The 17,384-nt window shown below is 42.8% G+C and overlaps 15 non-coding genes across 15 annotated transcripts; all 15 read left to right on the forward strand.

The window, feature by feature from the left end:
• Positions 1-87: 87 nt before the first annotated feature.
• Positions 88-160, forward strand: trnak-cuu (transfer RNA lysine (anticodon CUU)). The gene has a single exon. It is a non-coding gene; the product is annotated as a tRNA-Lys (tRNA).
• Positions 161-1,150: 990 nt separating this feature from the next.
• On the forward strand, positions 1,151-1,223 carry trnak-cuu (transfer RNA lysine (anticodon CUU)). The gene has a single exon. It is a non-coding gene; the product is annotated as a tRNA-Lys (tRNA).
• A 992-nt stretch (positions 1,224-2,215) lies between these two features.
• trnak-cuu (transfer RNA lysine (anticodon CUU)) lies at positions 2,216-2,288 on the forward strand. The gene has a single exon. It is a non-coding gene; the product is annotated as a tRNA-Lys (tRNA).
• A 992-nt stretch (positions 2,289-3,280) lies between these two features.
• On the forward strand, positions 3,281-3,353 carry trnak-cuu (transfer RNA lysine (anticodon CUU)). The gene has a single exon. It is a non-coding gene; the product is annotated as a tRNA-Lys (tRNA).
• A 1,674-nt stretch (positions 3,354-5,027) lies between these two features.
• trnak-cuu (transfer RNA lysine (anticodon CUU)) lies at positions 5,028-5,100 on the forward strand. Its single transcript has one exon. It is a non-coding gene; the product is annotated as a tRNA-Lys (tRNA).
• Positions 5,101-6,101: 1,001 nt separating this feature from the next.
• trnak-cuu (transfer RNA lysine (anticodon CUU)) lies at positions 6,102-6,174 on the forward strand. The gene has a single exon. It is a non-coding gene; the product is annotated as a tRNA-Lys (tRNA).
• A 1,674-nt stretch (positions 6,175-7,848) lies between these two features.
• trnak-cuu (transfer RNA lysine (anticodon CUU)) lies at positions 7,849-7,921 on the forward strand. The gene has a single exon. It is a non-coding gene; the product is annotated as a tRNA-Lys (tRNA).
• Positions 7,922-8,922: 1,001 nt separating this feature from the next.
• On the forward strand, positions 8,923-8,995 carry trnak-cuu (transfer RNA lysine (anticodon CUU)). Its single transcript has one exon. It is a non-coding gene; the product is annotated as a tRNA-Lys (tRNA).
• Positions 8,996-9,996: 1,001 nt separating this feature from the next.
• On the forward strand, positions 9,997-10,069 carry trnak-cuu (transfer RNA lysine (anticodon CUU)). Its single transcript has one exon. It is a non-coding gene; the product is annotated as a tRNA-Lys (tRNA).
• Positions 10,070-11,743: 1,674 nt separating this feature from the next.
• Positions 11,744-11,816, forward strand: trnak-cuu (transfer RNA lysine (anticodon CUU)). The gene has a single exon. It is a non-coding gene; the product is annotated as a tRNA-Lys (tRNA).
• Positions 11,817-12,817: 1,001 nt separating this feature from the next.
• Positions 12,818-12,890, forward strand: trnak-cuu (transfer RNA lysine (anticodon CUU)). Its single transcript has one exon. It is a non-coding gene; the product is annotated as a tRNA-Lys (tRNA).
• A 1,001-nt stretch (positions 12,891-13,891) lies between these two features.
• trnak-cuu (transfer RNA lysine (anticodon CUU)) lies at positions 13,892-13,964 on the forward strand. Its single transcript has one exon. It is a non-coding gene; the product is annotated as a tRNA-Lys (tRNA).
• A 1,001-nt stretch (positions 13,965-14,965) lies between these two features.
• Positions 14,966-15,038, forward strand: trnak-cuu (transfer RNA lysine (anticodon CUU)). Its single transcript has one exon. It is a non-coding gene; the product is annotated as a tRNA-Lys (tRNA).
• A 1,001-nt stretch (positions 15,039-16,039) lies between these two features.
• Positions 16,040-16,112, forward strand: trnak-cuu (transfer RNA lysine (anticodon CUU)). The gene has a single exon. It is a non-coding gene; the product is annotated as a tRNA-Lys (tRNA).
• A 1,001-nt stretch (positions 16,113-17,113) lies between these two features.
• On the forward strand, positions 17,114-17,186 carry trnak-cuu (transfer RNA lysine (anticodon CUU)). Its single transcript has one exon. It is a non-coding gene; the product is annotated as a tRNA-Lys (tRNA).
• Positions 17,187-17,384: the final 198 nt, after the last annotated feature.

The following is a 17,384-nucleotide window of genomic DNA, read 5'->3' on the forward strand; positions in this document are numbered from 1 at the left end:
GACGGAAAACTGGTTTCTCTGAAACATTGATTAAACCTGACATTACAGACACTTTTCGATTATTGTTCGTATTTACTAGCATCTGAAGCCCGGCTAGCTCAGTCGGTAGAGCATGAGACTCTTAATCTCAGGGTCGTGGGTTCGAGCCCCACGTTGGGCACTGAAGTCACATTTATGAAGTTTGTTTGAAGTGTAGAGTCCAGGTTGAAGGCTAGCAGAAAGGAATCACCTCCACTGCTGTTCTGGTCACAGAGATGGATTTTACTCGGTGTGAGACTGGTGACATCATCAATGACATCACATGACCGATGACATTCCAGGGTTAGATTAAATAATTCGTAATTATGACAATGTTAGTATAGTGGGCAGTATCTGTGCCTGGGGTTCCATTCCCCAATGGAGAGACCAGCTATTTGGTACAATGGACATACATGACTGATACAAGTGAACAAAGGTCAATAGGATGAAAATGACTCCTCCACACACCAGTTGCCGTTGGTGCTAAAAAAGCTTTAATTGATGAAGTTTTTCTAAGATAAAACTGTGGATGTTCTGTTCACTCGTCAGTCCTGATCCAGAGGTCCAGCCTGTTAGACTCAGACCAGACACCTTTTGCATTTGCGATGAACCGAATAACCACTACACTACAGAAACTGTTATTGATCATGATTCAATTCATTCAATCATTTAGTTTCTATTCCCCCTTAATCTTATACAAAACCATCTAGACAGGTATGTAGAGACATAGATAGTGGGACATTTTCCACTAGCTAGCTATAGGCGAGCTTGAGGAGCATAGCATCCTGATAACCGCCAGGTCTACACAGATTTTGACGTACTCAAGCTGAACTTGAGATGCGCTCCAATTGTCTCATAATGCCAAGTGGACGAGAGTAGGTGACATCATCACCAGGTAGTTGGCTTCCAACTGCACCAACTCCTAAAAAATGGACACCTCCGAAATAGCCAATTTGTGAGCATCTACAATTACGAAAAATTAGAAAATCACAAGTTTAGTCACATGTTGTCATTCACCTGTCTGGGTGGTGTCCAGAGGAGTCCAGACGGAAAACTGGTTTCTCTGAAACATTGATTAAACCTGACATTACAAACACTTTTCGATTATTGTTCGTATTTACTAGCATCTGAAGCCCGGCTAGCTCAGTCGGTAGAGCATGAGACTCTTAATCTCAGGGTCGTGGGTTCGAGCCCCACGTTGGGCGCTGAAGTCACATTTATGAAGTTTGTTTGAAGTGTGGAGTCCAGGTTGAAGGCTAGCAGAAAGGAATCACCTCCACTGCTGTTCTGGTCACTGAGATGGATTTTACTCGGTGTGAGACTGGTGACATCATCAATGACATCACATGACTGATGACATTCCAGGGTTAGATTAAATAATTCGTAATTATGACAATGTTAGTATAGTGGGCAGTATCTGTGCCTGGGGTTCGATTCCCCAATGGAGAGACCAGCTATTTGGTACAATGGACATACATGACTGATACAAGTGAACAAAGGTCAATAGGATGAAAATGACTCCTCCACACACCAGTTGCCGTTGGCCTGCTAAAAAAGCTTTAATTGATGAAGTTTTTCTAAGATAAAATTGTGGATGTTCTGTTCACTCGTCAGTCCTGATCCAGAGGTCCAGCCTGTTAGACTCAGACCAGACACCTTTTGCATTTGCGATGAACCGAATAACCACTACACTACAGAAACTGTTATTGATCATGATTCAATTCATTCAATCATTTAGTTTCTATTCCCCCTTAATCTTATACAAAACCATCTAGACAGGTATGTAGAGACATAGATAGTGGGACATTTTCCACTAGCTAGCTATAGGCTAGCTTGAGGAGCATAGCATCCTGATAACCGCCAGGTCTACACAGATTTTGACGTACTCAAGCTGAACTTGAGATGCGCTCCAATTGTCTCATAATGCCAAGTGGACGAGAGTAGGTGACATCATCACCAGGTAGTTGGCTTCCAACTGCACCAACTCCTAAAAAATGGACACCTCCGAAATAGCCAATTTGTGAGCATCTACAATTACGAAAAACTAGAAAATCACAAGTTTAGTCACATGTTGTCATTCACCTGTCTGGGTGGTGTCCAGAGGAGTCCAGACGGAAAACTGGTTTCTCTGAAACATTGATTAAACCTGACATTACAGACACTTTTCGATTATTGTTCGTATTTACTAGCATCTGAAGCCCGGCTAGCTCAGTCGGTAGAGCATGAGACTCTTAATCTCAGGGTCGTGGGTTAGAGCCCCACGTTGGGCGCTGAAGTCACATTTATGAAGTTTGTTTGAAGTGTAGAGTCCAGGTTGAAGGCTAGCAGAAAGGAATCACCTCCACTGCTGTTCTGGTCACTGAGATGGATTTTACTCGGTGTGAGACTGGTGACATCATCAATGACATCACATGACCGATGACATTCCAGGGTTAGATTAAATAATTCGTAATTATGACAATGTTAGTATAGTGGGCAGTATCTGTGCCTGGGGTTCCATTCCCCAATGGAGAGACCAGCTATTTGGTACAATGGACATACATGACTGATACAAGTGAACAAAGGTCAATAGGATGAAAATGACTCCTCCACACACCAGTTGCCGTTGGCCTGATAAAAAAGCTTTAATTGATGAAGTTTTTCTAAGATAAAATTGTGGATGTTCTGTTCACTCGTCAGTCCTGATCCAGAGGTCCAGCCTGTTAGACTCAGACCAGACACCTTTTGCATTTGCGATGAACCGAATAACCACTACACTACAGAAACTGTTATTGATCATGATTCAATTCATTCAATCATTTAGTTTCTATTCCCCCTTAATCTTATACAAAACCATCTAGACAGGTATGTAGAGACATAGATAGTGGGACATTTTCCACTAGCTAGCTATAGGCTAGCTTGAGGAGCATAGCATCCTGATAACCGCCAGGTCTACACAGATTTTGACGTACTCAAGCTGAACTTGAGATGCGCTCCAATTGTCTCATAATGCCAAGTGGACGAGAGTAGGTGACATCATCACCAGGTAGTTGGCTTCCAACTTCAACAACTCCTAAAAAATGGACACCTCCGAAATAGCCAATTTGTGAGCATCTACAATTACGAAAAACTAGAAAATCACAAGTTTAGTCACATGTTGTCATTCACCTGTCTGGGTGGTGTCCAGAGGAGTCCAGACGGAAAACTGGTTTCTCTGAAACACTGATTAAACCTGACATTACAGACACTTTTCGATTATTGTTCGTATTTACTAGCATCTGAAGCCCGGCTAGCTCAGTCGGTAGAGCATGAGACTCTTAATCTCAGGGTCGTGGGTTCGAGCCCCACGTTGGGCGCTGAAGTCACATTTATGAAGTTTGTTTGAAGTGTAGAGTCCAGGTTGAAGGCTAGCAGGAAGGAATCCCCTCCACTGCTGTTCTGGTCACTGAGATGGATTTTACTCGGTGTGAGACTGGTGACATCATCAATGACATCACATGACCGATGACATTCCAGGGTTAGATTAAATAATTCGTAATTATGACAATGTTAGTATAGTGGGCAGTATCTGTGCCTGGTGTTCGATTCCCCAATGGAGAGACCAGCTATTTGGTACAATGGACATACATGACTGATACAAGTGAACAAAGGTCAATAGGATAAAAATGACTCCTCCACACACCAGTTGCGGTTGGCCTGCTAAAAAAGCTTTAATTGATGAAGTTTTTCTAAGATAAAACTGTGGATGTTCTGTTCACTCGTCAGTCCTGATCCAGAGGTCCAGCCTGTTAGACTCAGACCAGACACCTTTTGCATTTGCGATGAACCGAATAACCACTACACTACAGAAACTGTGCAGCAGGTTATTGATCATGATTCAATTCATTCAATCATTTAGTTTCTATTCCCCCTTAATCTTATACAAAACCATCTAGACAGGTATGTAGAGACATAGATAGTGGGACATTTTCCACTAGCTAGCTATAGGCTAGCTTGAGGAGCATAGCATCCTCAGCCCCACGTTGGGCGCTGAAGTCACATTGATGAAGTTTGTTTGAAGTGTAGAGTCCAGGTTGAAGGCTAGCAGGAAGGAATCCCCTCCACTGCTGTTCTGGTCACTGAGATGGATTTTACTCGGTGTGAGACTGGTGACATCATCAATGACATCACATGACTGATGACATTCCAGGGTTAGATTAAATAATTCGTAATTATGACAATGTTAGTATAGTGGGCAGTATCTGTGCCTGGTGTTCGATTCCCCAATGGAGAGACCAGCTATTTGGTACAATGGACATACATGACTGATACAAGTGAACAAAGGTCAATAGGATAAAAATGACTCCTCCACACACCAGTTGCCGTTGGCCTGCTAAAAAAGCTTTAATTGATGAAGTTTTTCTAAGATAAAACTGTGGATGTTCTGTTCACTCGTCAGTCCTGATCCAGAGGTCCAGCCTGTTAGACTCAGACCAGACACCTTTTGCATTTGCGATGAACCGAATAACCACTACACTACAGAAACTGTGCAGCAGGTTATTGATCATGATTCAATTCATTCAATCATTTAGTTTCTATTCCCCCTTAATCTTATACAAAACCATCTAGACAGGTATGTAGAGACATAGATAGTGGGACATTTTCCACTAGCTAGCTATAGGCTAGCTTGAGGAGCATAGCATCCTGATAACCGCCAGGTCTACACAGATTTTGACGTACTCAAGCTGAACTTGAGATGCGCTCCAATTGTCTCATAATGCCAAGTGGACGAGAGTAGGTGACATCATCACCAGGTAGTTGGCTTCCAACTGCACCAACTCCTAAAAAATGGACACCTCCGAAATAGCCAATTTGTGAGCATCTACAATTACGAAAAACTAGAAAATCACAAGTTTAGTCACATGTTGTCATTCACCTGTCTGGGTGGTGTCCAGAGGAGTCCAGACGGAAAACTGGTTTCTCTGAAACACTGATTAAACCTGACATTACAGACACTTTTCGATTATTGTTCGTATTTACTAGCATCTGAAGCCCGGCTAGCTCAGTCGGTAGAGCATGAGACTCTTAATCTCAGGGTCGTGGGTTCGAGCCCCACGTTGGGCGCTGAAGTCACATTTATGAAGTTTGTTTGAAGTGTAGAGTCCAGGTTGAAGGCTAGCAGAAAGGAATCACCTCCACTGCTGTTCTGGTCACTGAGATGGATTTTACTCGGTGTGAGACTGGTGACATCATCAATGACATCACATGACCGATGACGTTCCAGGGTTAGATTAAATAATTCGTAATTATGACAATGTTAGTATAGTGGGCAGTATCTGTGCCTGGTGTTCGATTCCCCAATGGAGAGACCAGCTATTTGGTACAATGGACATACATGACTGATACAAGTGAACGAAGGTCAATAGGATAAAAATGACTCCTCCACACACCAGTTGCCGTTGGCCTGCTAAAAAAGCTTTAATTGATGAAGTTTTTCTAAGATAAAACTGTGGATGTTCTGTTCACTCGTCAGTCCTGATCCAGAGGTCCAGCCTGTTAGACTCAGACCAGACACCTTTTGCATTTGCGATGAACCGAATAACCACTACACTACAGAAACTGTGCAGCAGGTTATTGATCATGATTCAATTCATTCAATCATTTAGTTTCTATTCCCCCTTAATCTTATACAAAACCATCTAGACAGGTATGTAGAGACATAGATAGTGGGACATTTTCCACTAGCTAGCTATAGGCTAGCTTGAGGAGCATAGCATCCTGATAACCGCCAGGTCTACACAGATTTTGACGTACTCAAGCTGAACTTGAGATGCGCTCCAATTGTCTCATAATGCCAAGTGGACGAGAGTAGGTGACATCATCACCAGGTAGTTGGCTTCCAACTGCACCAACTCCTAAAAAATGGACACCTCCGAAATAGCCAATTTGTGAGCATCTACAATTACGAAAAATTAGAAAATCACAAATTTAGTCACATGTTGTCATTCACCTGTCTGGGTGGTGTCCAGAGGAGTCCAGACGGAAAACTGGTTTCTCTGAAACATTGATTAAACCTGACATTACAAACACTTTTCGATTATTGTTCGTATTTACTAGCATCTGAAGCCCGGCTAGCTCAGTCGGTAGAGCATGAGACTCTTAATCTCAGGGTCGTGGGTTCGAGCCCCACGTTGGGCGCTGAAGTCACATTTATGAAGTTTGTTTGAAGTGTAGAGTCCAGGTTGAAGGCTAGCAGGAAGGAATCCCCTCCACTGCTGTTCTGGTCACTGAGATGGATTTTACTCGGTGTGAGACTGGTGACATCATCAATGACATCACATGACCGATGACATTCCAGGGTTAGATTAAATAATTCGTAATTATGACAATGTTAGTATAGTGGGCAGTATCTGTGCCTGGTGTTCGATTCCCCAATGGAGAGACCAGCTATTTGGTACAATGGACATACATGACTGATACAAGTGAACAAAGGTCAATAGGATAAAAATGACTCCTCCACACACCAGTTGCGGTTGGCCTGCTAAAAAAGCTTTAATTGATGAAGTTTTTCTAAGATAAAACTGTGGATGTTCTGTTCACTCGTCAGTCCTGATCCAGAGGTCCAGCCTGTTAGACTCAGACCAGACACCTTTTGCATTTGCGATGAACCGAATAACCACTACACTACAGAAACTGTGCAGCAGGTTATTGATCATGATTCAATTCATTCAATCATTTAGTTTCTATTCCCCCTTAATCTTATACAAAACCATCTAGACAGGTATGTAGAGACATAGATAGTGGGACATTTTCCACTAGCTAGCTATAGGCTAGCTTGAGGAGCATAGCATCCTCAGCCCCACGTTGGGCGCTGAAGTCACATTGATGAAGTTTGTTTGAAGTGTAGAGTCCAGGTTGAAGGCTAGCAGGAAGGAATCCCCTCCACTGCTGTTCTGGTCACTGAGATGGATTTTACTCGGTGTGAGACTGGTGACATCATCAATGACATCACATGACTGATGACATTCCAGGGTTAGATTAAATAATTCGTAATTATGACAATGTTAGTATAGTGGGCAGTATCTGTGCCTGGTGTTCGATTCCCCAATGGAGAGACCAGCTATTTGGTACAATGGACATACATGACTGATACAAGTGAACAAAGGTCAATAGGATAAAAATGACTCCTCCACACACCAGTTGCCGTTGGCCTGCTAAAAAAGCTTTAATTGATGAAGTTTTTCTAAGATAAAACTGTGGATGTTCTGTTCACTCGTCAGTCCTGATCCAGAGGTCCAGCCTGTTAGACTCAGACCAGACACCTTTTGCATTTGCGATGAACCGAATAACCACTACACTACAGAAACTGTGCAGCAGGTTATTGATCATGATTCAATTCATTCAATCATTTAGTTTCTATTCCCCCTTAATCTTATACAAAACCATCTAGACAGGTATGTAGAGACATAGATAGTGGGACATTTTCCACTAGCTAGCTATAGGCTAGCTTGAGGAGCATAGCATCCTGATAACCGCCAGGTCTACACAGATTTTGACGTACTCAAGCTGAACTTGAGATGCGCTCCAATTGTCTCATAATGCCAAGTGGACGAGAGTAGGTGACATCATCACCAGGTAGTTGGCTTCCAACTGCACCAACTCCTAAAAAATGGACACCTCCGAAATAGCCAATTTGTGAGCATCTACAATTACGAAAAACTAGAAAATCACAAGTTTAGTCACATGTTGTCATTCACCTGTCTGGGTGGTGTCCAGAGGAGTCCAGACGGAAAACTGGTTTCTCTGAAACACTGATTAAACCTGACATTACAGACACTTTTCGATTATTGTTCGTATTTACTAGCATCTGAAGCCCGGCTAGCTCAGTCGGTAGAGCATGAGACTCTTAATCTCAGGGTCGTGGGTTCGAGCCCCACGTTGGGCGCTGAAGTCACATTTATGAAGTTTGTTTGAAGTGTAGAGTCCAGGTTGAAGGCTAGCAGAAAGGAATCACCTCCACTGCTGTTCTGGTCACTGAGATGGATTTTACTCGGTGTGAGACTGGTGACATCATCAATGACATCACATGACCGATGACGTTCCAGGGTTAGATTAAATAATTCGTAATTATGACAATGTTAGTATAGTGGGCAGTATCTGTGCCTGGTGTTCGATTCCCCAATGGAGAGACCAGCTATTTGGTACAATGGACATACATGACTGATACAAGTGAACGAAGGTCAATAGGATAAAAATGACTCCTCCACACACCAGTTGCCGTTGGCCTGCTAAAAAAGCTTTAATTGATGAAGTTTTTCTAAGATAAAACTGTGGATGTTCTGTTCACTCGTCAGTCCTGATCCAGAGGTCCAGCCTGTTAGACTCAGACCAGACACCTTTTGCATTTGCGATGAACCGAATAACCACTACACTACAGAAACTGTGCAGCAGGTTATTGATCATGATTCAATTCATTCAATCATTTAGTTTCTATTCCCCCTTAATCTTATACAAAACCATCTAGACAGGTATGTAGAGACATAGATAGTGGGACATTTTCCACTAGCTAGCTATAGGCTAGCTTGAGGAGCATAGCATCCTGATAACCGCCAGGTCTACACAGATTTTGACGTACTCAAGCTGAACTTGAGATGCGCTCCAATTGTCTCATAATGCCAAGTGGACGAGAGTAGGTGACATCATCACCAGGTAGTTGGCTTCCAACTGCACCAACTCCTAAAAAATGGACACCTCCGAAATAGCCAATTTGTGAGCATCTACAATTACGAAAAATTAGAAAATCACAAATTTAGTCACATGTTGTCATTCACCTGTCTGGGTGGTGTCCAGAGGAGTCCAGACGGAAAACTGGTTTCTCTGAAACATTGATTAAACCTGACATTACAAACACTTTTCGATTATTGTTCGTATTTACTAGCATCTGAAGCCCGGCTAGCTCAGTCGGTAGAGCATGAGACTCTTAATCTCAGGGTCGTGGGTTAGAGCCCCACGTTGGGCGCTGAAGTCACATTGATGAAGTTTGTTTGAAGTGTAGAGTCCAGGTTGAAGGCTAGCAGAAAGGAATCACCTCCACTGCTGTTCTGGTCACTGAGATGGATTTTACTCGGTGTGAGACTGGTGACATCATCAATGACATCACATGACCGATGACATTCCAGGGTTAGATTAAATAATTCGTAATTATGACAATGTTAGTATAGTGGGCAGTATCTGTGCCTGGTGTTCGATTCCCCAATGGAGAGACCAGCTATTTGGTACAATGGACATACATGACTGATACAAGTGAACAAAGGTCAATAGGATAAAAATGACTCCTCCACACACCAGTTGCCGTTGGCCTGCTAAAAAAGCTTTAATTGATGAAGTTTTTCTAAGATAAAACTGTGGATGTTCTGTTCACTCGTCAGTCCTGATCCAGAGGTCCAGCCTGTTAGACTCAGACCAGACACCTTTTGCATTTGCGATGAACCGAATAACCACTACACTACAGAAACTGTGCAGCAGGTTATTGATCATGATTCAATTCATTCAATCATTTAGTTTCTATTCCCCCTTAATCTTATACAAAACCATCTAGACAGGTATGTAGAGACATAGATAGTGGGACATTTTCCACTAGCTAGCTATAGGCTAGCTTGAGGAGCATAGCATCCTGATAACCGCCAGGTCTACACAGATTTTGACGTACTCAAGCTGAACTTGAGATGCGCTCCAATTGTCTCATAATGCCAAGTGGACGAGAGTAGGTGACATCATCACCAGGTAGTTGGCTTCCAACTGCACCAACTCCTAAAAAATGGACACCTCCGAAATAGCCAATTTGTGAGCATCTACAATTACGAAAAATTAGAAAATCACAAATTTAGTCACATGTTGTCATTCACCTGTCTGGGTGGTGTCCAGAGGAGTCCAGACGGAAAACTGGTTTCTCTGAAACATTGATTAAACCTGACATTACAAACACTTTTCGATTATTGTTCGTATTTACTAGCATCTGAAGCCCGGCTAGCTCAGTCGGTAGAGCATGAGACTCTTAATCTCAGGGTCGTGGGTTCGAGCCCCACGTTGGGCGCTGAAGTCACATTTATGAAGTTTGTTTGAAGTGTAGAGTCCAGGTTGAAGGCTAGCAGGAAGGAATCCCCTCCACTGCTGTTCTGGTCACTGAGATGGATTTTACTCGGTGTGAGACTGGTGACATCATCAATGACATCACATGACCGATGACATTCCAGGGTTAGATTAAATAATTCGTAATTATGACAATGTTAGTATAGTGGGCAGTATCTGTGCCTGGTGTTCGATTCCCCAATGGAGAGACCAGCTATTTGGTACAATGGACATACATGACTGATACAAGTGAACAAAGGTCAATAGGATAAAAATGACTCCTCCACACACCAGTTGCGGTTGGCCTGCTAAAAAAGCTTTAATTGATGAAGTTTTTCTAAGATAAAACTGTGGATGTTCTGTTCACTCGTCAGTCCTGATCCAGAGGTCCAGCCTGTTAGACTCAGACCAGACACCTTTTGCATTTGCGATGAACCGAATAACCACTACACTACAGAAACTGTGCAGCAGGTTATTGATCATGATTCAATTCATTCAATCATTTAGTTTCTATTCCCCCTTAATCTTATACAAAACCATCTAGACAGGTATGTAGAGACATAGATAGTGGGACATTTTCCACTAGCTAGCTATAGGCTAGCTTGAGGAGCATAGCATCCTCAGCCCCACGTTGGGCGCTGAAGTCACATTGATGAAGTTTGTTTGAAGTGTAGAGTCCAGGTTGAAGGCTAGCAGGAAGGAATCCCCTCCACTGCTGTTCTGGTCACTGAGATGGATTTTACTCGGTGTGAGACTGGTGACATCATCAATGACATCACATGACTGATGACATTCCAGGGTTAGATTAAATAATTCGTAATTATGACAATGTTAGTATAGTGGGCAGTATCTGTGCCTGGTGTTCGATTCCCCAATGGAGAGACCAGCTATTTGGTACAATGGACATACATGACTGATACAAGTGAACAAAGGTCAATAGGATAAAAATGACTCCTCCACACACCAGTTGCCGTTGGCCTGCTAAAAAAGCTTTAATTGATGAAGTTTTTCTAAGATAAAACTGTGGATGTTCTGTTCACTCGTCAGTCCTGATCCAGAGGTCCAGCCTGTTAGACTCAGACCAGACACCTTTTGCATTTGCGATGAACCGAATAACCACTACACTACAGAAACTGTGCAGCAGGTTATTGATCATGATTCAATTCATTCAATCATTTAGTTTCTATTCCCCCTTAATCTTATACAAAACCATCTAGACAGGTATGTAGAGACATAGATAGTGGGACATTTTCCACTAGCTAGCTATAGGCTAGCTTGAGGAGCATAGCATCCTGATAACCGCCAGGTCTACACAGATTTTGACGTACTCAAGCTGAACTTGAGATGCGCTCCAATTGTCTCATAATGCCAAGTGGACGAGAGTAGGTGACATCATCACCAGGTAGTTGGCTTCCAACTGCACCAACTCCTAAAAAATGGACACCTCCGAAATAGCCAATTTGTGAGCATCTACAATTACGAAAAACTAGAAAATCACAAGTTTAGTCACATGTTGTCATTCACCTGTCTGGGTGGTGTCCAGAGGAGTCCAGACGGAAAACTGGTTTCTCTGAAACACTGATTAAACCTGACATTACAGACACTTTTCGATTATTGTTCGTATTTACTAGCATCTGAAGCCCGGCTAGCTCAGTCGGTAGAGCATGAGACTCTTAATCTCAGGGTCGTGGGTTCGAGCCCCACGTTGGGCGCTGAAGTCACATTTATGAAGTTTGTTTGAAGTGTAGAGTCCAGGTTGAAGGCTAGCAGAAAGGAATCACCTCCACTGCTGTTCTGGTCACTGAGATGGATTTTACTCGGTGTGAGACTGGTGACATCATCAATGACATCACATGACCGATGACGTTCCAGGGTTAGATTAAATAATTCGTAATTATGACAATGTTAGTATAGTGGGCAGTATCTGTGCCTGGTGTTCGATTCCCCAATGGAGAGACCAGCTATTTGGTACAATGGACATACATGACTGATACAAGTGAACGAAGGTCAATAGGATAAAAATGACTCCTCCACACACCAGTTGCCGTTGGCCTGCTAAAAAAGCTTTAATTGATGAAGTTTTTCTAAGATAAAACTGTGGATGTTCTGTTCACTCGTCAGTCCTGATCCAGAGGTCCAGCCTGTTAGACTCAGACCAGACACCTTTTGCATTTGCGATGAACCGAATAACCACTACACTACAGAAACTGTGCAGCAGGTTATTGATCATGATTCAATTCATTCAATCATTTAGTTTCTATTCCCCCTTAATCTTATACAAAACCATCTAGACAGGTATGTAGAGACATAGATAGTGGGACATTTTCCACTAGCTAGCTATAGGCTAGCTTGAGGAGCATAGCATCCTGATAACCGCCAGGTCTACACAGATTTTGACGTACTCAAGCTGAACTTGAGATGCGCTCCAATTGTCTCATAATGCCAAGTGGACGAGAGTAGGTGACATCATCACCAGGTAGTTGGCTTCCAACTGCACCAACTCCTAAAAAATGGACACCTCCGAAATAGCCAATTTGTGAGCATCTACAATTACGAAAAATTAGAAAATCACAAATTTAGTCACATGTTGTCATTCACCTGTCTGGGTGGTGTCCAGAGGAGTCCAGACGGAAAACTGGTTTCTCTGAAACATTGATTAAACCTGACATTACAAACACTTTTCGATTATTGTTCGTATTTACTAGCATCTGAAGCCCGGCTAGCTCAGTCGGTAGAGCATGAGACTCTTAATCTCAGGGTCGTGGGTTAGAGCCCCACGTTGGGCGCTGAAGTCACATTGATGAAGTTTGTTTGAAGTGTAGAGTCCAGGTTGAAGGCTAGCAGAAAGGAATCACCTCCACTGCTGTTCTGGTCACTGAGATGGATTTTACTCGGTGTGAGACTGGTGACATCATCAATGACATCACATGACCGATGACATTCCAGGGTTAGATTAAATAATTCGTAATTATGACAATGTTAGTATAGTGGGCAGTATCTGTGCCTGGTGTTCGATTCCCCAATGGAGAGACCAGCTATTTGGTACAATGGACATACATGACTGATACAAGTGAACAAAGGTCAATAGGATGAAAATGACTCCTCCACACACCAGTTGCCGTTGGCCTGCTAAAAAAGCTTTAATTGATGAAGTTTTTCTAAGATAAAACTGTGGATGTTCTGTTCACTCGTCAGTCCTGATCCAGAGGTCCAGCCTGTTAGACTCAGACCAGACACCTTTTGCATTTGCGATGAACCGAATAACCACTACACTACAGAAACTGTGCAGCAGGTTATTGATCATGATTCAATTCATTCAATCATTTAGTTTCTATTCCCCCTTAATCTTATACAAAACCATCTAGACAGGTATGTAGAGACATAGATAGTGGGACATTTTCCACTAGCTAGCTATAGGCTAGCTTGAGGAGCATAGCATCCTGATAACCGCCAGGTCTACACAGATTTTGACGTACTCAAGCTGAACTTGAGATGCGCTCCAATTGTCTCATAATGCCAAGTGGACGAGAGTAGGTGACATCATCACCAGGTAGTTGGCTTCCAACTGCACCAACTCCTAAAAAATGGACACCTCCGAAATAGCCAATTTGTGAGCATCTACAATTACGAAAAACTAGAAAATCACAAGTTTAGTCACATGTTGTCATTCACCTGTCTGGGTGGTGTCCTGAGGAGTCCAGACGGAAAACTGGTTTCTCTGAAACACTGATTAAACCTGACATTACAGACACTTTTCGATTATTGTTCGTATTTACTAGCATCTGAAGCCCGGCTAGCTCAGTCGGTAGAGCATGAGACTCTTAATCTCAGGGTCGTGGGTTCGAGCCCCACGTTGGGCGCTGAAGTCACATTTATGAAGTTTGTTTGAAGTGTAGAGTCCAGGTTGAAGGCTAGCAGGAAGGAATCCCCTCCACTGCTGTTCTGGTCACTGAGATGGATTTTACTCGGTGTGAGACTGGTGACATCATCAATGACATCACATGACCGATGACGTTCCAGGGTTAGATTAAATAATTCGTAATTATGACAATGTTAGTATAGTGGGCAGTATCTGTGCCTGGTGTTCGATTCCCCAATGGAGAGACCAGCTATTTGGTACAATGGACATACATGACTGATACAAGTGAACGAAGGTCAATAGGATAAAAATGACTCCTCCACACACCAGTTGCCGTTGGCCTGCTAAAAAAGCTTTAATTGATGAAGTTTTTCTAAGATAAAACTGTGGATGTTCTGTTCACTCGTCAGTCCTGATCCAGAGGTCCAGCCTGTTAGACTCAGACCAGACACCTTTTGCATTTGCGATGAACCGAATAACCACTACACTACAGAAACTGTGCAGCAGGTTATTGATCATGATTCAATTCATTCAATCATTTAGTTTCTATTCCCCCTTAATCTTATACAAAACCATCTAGACAGGTATGTAGAGACATAGATAGTGGGACATTTTCCACTAGCTAGCTATAGGCTAGCTTGAGGAGCATAGCATCCTGATAACCGCCAGGTCTACACAGATTTTGACGTACTCAAGCTGAACTTGAGATGCGCTCCAATTGTCTCATAATGCCAAGTGGACGAGAGTAGGTGACATCATCACCAGGTAGTTGGCTTCCAACTGCACCAACTCCTAAAAAATGGACACCTCCGAAATAGCCAATTTGTGAGCATCTACAATTACGAAAAATTAGAAAATCACAAATTTAGTCACATGTTGTCATTCACCTGTCTGGGTGGTGTCCAGAGGAGTCCAGACGGAAAACTGGTTTCTCTGAAACATTGATTAAACCTGACATTACAAACACTTTTCGATTATTGTTCGTATTTACTAGCATCTGAAGCCCGGCTAGCTCAGTCGGTAGAGCATGAGACTCTTAATCTCAGGGTCGTGGGTTAGAGCCCCACGTTGGGCGCTGAAGTCACATTTATGAAGTTTGTTTGAAGTGTAGAGTCCAGGTTGAAGGCTAGCAGAAAGGAATCACCTCCACTGCTGTTCTGGTCACTGAGATGGATTTTACTCGGTGTGAGACTGGTGACATCATCAATGACATCACATGACCGATGACATTCCAGGGTTAGATTAAATAATTCGTAATTATGACAATGTTAGTATAGTGGGCAGTATCTGTGCCTGGGGTTCGATTCCCCAATGGAGAGACCAGCTATTTGGTACAATGGACATACATGACTGATACAAGTGAACAAAGGTCAATAGGATGAAAATGACTCCTCCACACACCAGTTGCCGTTGGCCTGCTAAAAAAGCTTTAATTGATCAAGTTTTTCTAAGATAAAACTGTGGATGTTCTGTTCACTCGTCAGTCCTGATCCAGAGGTCCAGCCTGTTAGACTCAGACCAGACACCTTTTGCATTTGCGATGAACCGAATAACCACTACACTACAGAAACTGTGCAGCAGGTTATTGATCATGATTCAATTCATTCAATCATTTAGTTTCTATTCCCCCTTAATCTTATACAAAACCATCTAGACAGGTATGTAGAGACATAGATAGTGGGACATTTTCCACTAGCTAGCTATAGGCTAGCTTGAGGAGCATAGCATCCTGATAACCGCCAGGTCTACACAGATTTTTACGTACTCAAGCTGAACTTGAGATGCGCTCCAATTGTCTCATAATGCCAAGTGGACGAGAGTAGGTGACATCATCACCAGGTAGTTGGCTTCCAACTGCACCAACTCCTAAAAAATGGACACCTCCGAAATAGCCAATTTGTGAGCATCTACAATTACGAAAAACTAGAAAATCACAAGTTTAGTCACATGTTGTCATTCACCTGTCTGGCTGGTGTCCAGAGGAGTCCAGACGGAAAACTGGTTTCTCTGAAACACTGATTAAACCTGACATTACAGACACTTTTCGATTATTGTTCGTATTTACTAGCATCTGAAGCCCGGCTAGCTCAGTCGGTAGAGCATGAGACTCTTAATCTCAGGGTCGTGGGTTCGAGCCCCACGTTGGGCGCTGAAGTCACATTTATGAAGTTTGTTTGAAGTGTAGAGTCCAGGTTGAAGGCTAGCAGGAAGGAATCCCCTCCACTGCTGTTCTGGTCACTGAGATGGATTTTACTCGGTGTGAGACTGGTGACATCATCAATGACATCACATGACCGATGACGTTCCAGGGTTAGATTAAATAATTCGTAATTATGACAATGTTAGTATAGTGGGCAGTATCTGTGCCTGGTGTTCGATTCCCCAATGGAGAGACCAGCTATTTGGTACAATGGACATACATGACTGATACAAGTGAACAAAGGTCAATAGGATAAAAATGACTCCTCCACACACCAGTTGCCGTTGGCCTGCTAAAAAAGCTTTAATTGATGAAGTTTTTCTAAGATAAAACTGTGGATGTTCTGTTCACTCGTCAGTCCTGATCCAGAGGTCCAGCCTGTTAGACTCAGACCAGACACCTTTTGCATTTGCGATGAACCGAATAACCACTACACTACAGAAACTGTGCAGCAGGTTATTGATCATGATTCAATTCATTCAATCATTTAGTTTCTATTCCCCCTTAATCTTATACAAAACCATCTAGACAGGTATGTAGAGACATAGATAGTGGGACATTTTCCACTAGCTAGCTATAGGCTAGCTTGAGGAGCATAGCATCCTGATAACCGCCAGGTCTACACAGATTTTGACGTACTCAAGCTGAACTTGAGATGCGCTCCAATTGTCTCATAATGCCAAGTGGACGAGAGTAGGTGACATCATCACCAGGTAGTTGGCTTCCAACTGCACCAACTCCTAAAAAATGGACACCTCCGAAATAGCCAATTTGTGAGCATCTACAATTACGAAAAACTAGAAAATCACAAGTTTAGTCACATGTTGTCATTCACCTGTCTGGGTGGTGTCCTGAGGAGTCCAGACGGAAAACTGGTTTCTCTGAAACACTGATTAAACCTGACATTACAGACACTTTTCGATTATTGTTCGTATTTACTAGCATCTGAAGCCCGGCTAGCTCAGTCGGTAGAGCATGAGACTCTTAATCTCAGGGTCGTGGGTTCGAGCCCCACGTTGGGCGCTGAAGTCACATTTATGAAGTTTGTTTGAAGTGTAGAGTCCAGGTTGAAGGCTAGCAGGAAGGAATCCCCTCCACTGCTGTTCTGGTCACTGAGATGGATTTTACTCGGTGTGAGACTGGTGACATCATCAATGACATCACATGACCGATGACATTCCAGGGTTAGATTAAATAATTTGTAATTATGACAATGTTAGT

This window comes from Cololabis saira, chromosome 4, assembly GCF_033807715.1.
Source record: "Cololabis saira isolate AMF1-May2022 chromosome 4, fColSai1.1, whole genome shotgun sequence".
In the NCBI taxonomy this organism is placed as follows: Eukaryota; Metazoa; Chordata; class Actinopteri; order Beloniformes; family Belonidae; genus Cololabis; species Cololabis saira.